The sequence below is a fragment of the Montipora foliosa genome, chromosome 4, assembly GCF_036669935.1.
Source record: "Montipora foliosa isolate CH-2021 chromosome 4, ASM3666993v2, whole genome shotgun sequence".
In the NCBI taxonomy this organism is placed as follows: domain Eukaryota; kingdom Metazoa; phylum Cnidaria; class Anthozoa; order Scleractinia; family Acroporidae; genus Montipora; species Montipora foliosa.
In genome coordinates, this window is record NC_090872.1 from 3,360,373 (window position 1) to 3,365,092 (window position 4,720).

The following is a 4,720-nucleotide window of genomic DNA, read 5'->3' on the forward strand; positions in this document are numbered from 1 at the left end:
GGTTAAGTTTTAGTTGTTGTGAATTTGTTTTCGGTTGAACCCAAGTTCCTTAAGAATTTTCTTTCTGGGAAGATCTTCATCTTGGCCAGATTTGTTGTTTTTTTGCTATTTAGCTGTTATGCTATCACTGCAGTTCTACCACTACCACCGCCAGCAATATAGAAATTACAACAATAATGCCACTGCTACTAATGACAATTTATTCAATTTGCGCGCATTGGGTTTAAGCATAAATGATCACATGATTTCGAGTCAGTGCAATTTGGAATATATAAGCACGATTATTATATGGCAAGCAATTCTCAGGCCAAATGAAACACTCTGATTGGCTGGTTTTCGGTCGGGATTTTACATTACGGACCATTACCATGGAAACAGTCCGTCTCCTTATTTTTGTCGCTCCCGGGAAATTCAAGTTGAGCGAAATACAAAAAGCTTCAAAAAGCGGAATTCATTTTTTCAGCACAACAGTTCAATTACAGCAAGTGGAATTAAGTGTTGCATGTAAAAGGTTACCTTTCAAAGTTCGCTGATGGAAGACGAAGTTTACGAACATTCACGAACATTCGGAGAAACGTCCAATCGCTCAAACAAACGATCCCATATGATAAACAACTTGCTAACCTCACTTGCTCGGGACTGTACTGGAGAATACTGGGCCTCGGTCGTGTTTTTTATTCTGCCACGACCTCGGGCCAATATTCAGTACGGCCCTCGCACTCGGTTAGTAAGAGGTTAGCATTTTTTTTAAAGACGAGCAAAATTGCGTAGTCCAAAGGGCGAGTCCAATTTGTAGTCTCGGAAAAAAATTTATAAGTGGTTATTTATTCCAAATAGCCCGAGAAATAATGTGATTACTTAGACATGACGTACATGAAAAAAATCGAGATGGTTAAACGGAAGGAACGCATGCCACACGCGTATCTTGCAAATATTGTGCTATCCAGGACTCGCAGTTGATTGACCATCAGAGACTTCTTTGATCATTGACCAATCGGAATGCTGTTTCCTTTTTTGTGCATTGTGTTACCTGGAAAGTGCATTTCTTTTAGCAAATCAGAATGGAAATATATTTCCATGTATATTGTCAGATGGTAGATGCCCAACGAGGCTTCCGCGAATTGTAGAGATTAAAGAATTCTGCAAGCTCGAAGTACTTTATATATTTTCGTTCAATGACTAATCAATTCTTTCTCCCTGGCCAGTGTGACCCAAGGAGAAAGAATGATTGACTTTCTACCCTTCTGCACGGTTTCAGAATTTAAAATGATAGAAAGTGATTGTCGACGAATACAAAATGGCCCTCAAGTACGATTGTGCGTATTTCATAACTGGCCAAACAAGTCAGCGTTGTTCTCGAGGCTGACGGAAAGAATTGAGGCGCCGGAGAACAAAAATGGAAGTACCATCGTACTGCGTCTTAGCGAAATGCTAAGGCGCGCTTTAATGCATACAATCAGATGTAGACCCAGGATTACTAACTTTTGCTAAAACACTAAAACACTTAGTCGCCTCTGGTTCAGTGGTTCCTTGACTGTTGCCGGGTAGAATTCAACACGACAATCCTTGAATTTGATGGAGACTGAAATGTACGCATTGCGCACCTATTTATCACAATTCCAGTGCACTTCACCTGCCAAATACAAGAAAACCTGCCGGTCGTCCGTAGTAAAACTGCTTGTCAACACTAGTGATTTTGGGATGAGGCCACCTGAAAGTTCCAGGCCCCAGTTGTTCAAAAGATGGATAACGCTATCAAGCGGATAAATCACTATCCATCGAATAGCGCATTTGGTTTCGCTATCTCTTATCCACTTCAGTGATGTATTATCCATCGTTTGGACAACTGGAGCCAGGTTTCTGTAAGAGACATTTGCTTAAATTGTCCAGTTAAGAACGAGAACCAAGGAAGGTCAAAGCAGAAGTCAATTTTACAGCCCCGGCTTTGCAATAGTCTTTTTTTTCTTACAAGAAATTATTTAAAAAAAACCCACACGCGGAGATGGCGCAGTGGTGAGAGTACTCGTCTCCCACCTTGAATGCAGCCCTGGGGCCCGTTCCTCGAAAGTCCCGAAACTTTACGGGCCATTTTCGGGTGTCACGATTCCTTTTGTAACTCAAGAACGGAGGGCATTTAATTCGTCGAACTTCACAGTTAATTTTCTTTTTGTTACCTTGAAAGCATGTTAAAAGATTGGCTTTCCAAAACAAACGGTAGGCAATTTCACAGATGGCTTTTCGGGCCCGAAAAGTTTTCGGGAGTTTCAAGAAACGGGCCCCAGGTTCGAGTCACATGCGGGTCGAGTTTCTGCTCCGGGCGGTGTTTCTCCACTTATTCCGGTTTTTCCCTCTCCTCAAAAAACCAACCTATGATGTGATATGAGTTGATTTGGTTTGATTTCTCTACAGTTGCGAGCAAATAACCAAGGGTTCCCTGGGGACACTCTCCTGGTACTTAAAAGTCAAGCACCTTCCTTTAAAATTCTGGCCGTTCCCAATAGCGTAGTTTTCTGCAACAGTCCAATTCTTACCCTAATCTCCAATTTTTCACTGAATCCATCGTTCTCTTCCTACAGCCCCCACAACACTTCCAAGAGCTCCAACATCAACCGGTACTGCATCCACGTTTTTTACACTCCACATTCTTCTAATCTTCCACTTCAAATCCTGATAATTTTTGATTTTTTCAAATTCCTTGTCATGTACCCTACTATCTCCAGGGATAGCAATGTCCGCAATTATACATTTTTCTCCTTCTTACTTAACTATTATTATTGTTATTATTATTGCTTTGATGATCCATACGATGTTTTTGAAATTCATCTTTAATCAACACGTTTCGGATGAAACATCATCCATCATCAGTTGTACAATGAGAAATAAACTAAAGTTAAGCAATAAATAGTGTAACAAAGTGAGATATAACATGAATAATTAAGGATGAAGGCGAGAACAGAACAACCACGAAACAAAACAGAAAAACCAGACTATTTAAGCTAAGAAAAGAAACTAATTAGTATGAAAGGGATAAATTAAGATGTTTGACTTGGGAATTTATAGATGGCTGCTCCCAAAGGATATGCATGGCTTCTTTAATTTTCAATTGGAAACGTGTGGAAGCAGAGTCGAGGATTTTAAAACAGTCTTCTGAACACCGAAAGCGACAATTTTCAAAACCTCTCAAGTGCTTAAAGATGTGGGAATGTTTGTCGGAGGCGAGATGTTCACGGATGCGAGTGGCGAAGTGTCTATTGGTTTTATTATTGATTATTATGATGATGATGATGATGATTCTTCTTCTTCTTCTTCTTCTTCTTCTTCTTCTTCTTCTTCATCTTCTTCTTCTTCTTCTTCTTCTTCTTCTTCTTCTTCTTCTTATTATTATTATTATTATTATTATTATTATTATTATTATGTGTAAACATCAAAGAGACATGGAAATTTTTTTTATAGAAACGTTATTACACGTATACTTCCTCTGGAAGTTCATTTTTGGTCAGATATGGTTAGCCCCTTATTACTTCCTTACATCAGTATCTTATGCGTCGATTTTCCAATCACCTAGAGCACAAATGAATAACTGGACATTTTGGGAAAAAGATTTTGGAACGTTTCAAAGGCATTGTGACCAAACCACGTATCCAGATATTTTTTCAATCCGCAACTTTTTCTCTGCGGATTCAAAACTTTTCACGTCCACACGTAACGTATTCAAATCGAATCCGCCCGTAAACCAGGACTCCTCTTTGACTATTGTCAATTGCAGAGTAAAAAACGAATTAAGACATTTCTGCTTACGGTACTCAGAGTTGAGGATGCTTATGTTGATGCCTACTAGTTGAGAACAAAATTGAATAATCATTACTGGCGTACCCTATAATTCTGTTTATTCTATTCTTATTTTCTTTTTCATTCAATTATTTTAATAATGTTGTAATAATTATGCTACGTTTCTTCAGTCTGTCTATTGTGTAATGGCCAAATGAGTATTGTGAGGTTTCATTTTGTCTTAATATCGTTTTTAGTAAATTTAGTGCCATTACACCGCACCCCTCGATTAGCATTGCTGTACGCGTGCGGTGTTCATTGTAAAATTTAGCAGTAATTTTTGAAAATAAACTTGAAATTGAACTTGAACTTGAACTTGAACTTGAACAGAGCATGCGCCATCAGGCGTTCGAGTAGGCGACAAGGAAAACGAGACACCATCTCGTTCAGCGGTCATACATGTTGAATATTTACGAGGTAAGGGCTGAATCTGAGTTTGTAACGTCATCGGCTTTGAAAATATCCGGATTCGACCGTTCACACGCACGTTCTCTGCGTATTCAAAAATTCCACTCTGGAGAGCAGATTTTAAATGTTGCGGATTCGCATGCCTGATTCGCCGTACACGTATGGACGGAAGGTGAATCCGCAAAATAAAAGTTGAGTATTCGCACATATCTGGATACGTGTGGACGGAGCCTAAAATGCCGAAACAAGGAACGAAACTGTGTAAACAATTTTAAAAAAGAATTACGTTATTAAAATGTTGAGGACTGCGTCAGGTTTTATGAATATTTTATTAACCACAGAAAGATCTATGTTGATTTGGTCTTCTCTTAGACCACCAGGGAATCAAGAAACATAAAATCTGTTGCGAAATTAATTCTCGATCGATCCACTGAAATCACGATGATGATCCACTTTTAACAACCACAAGGAACTGAAGCCAGTA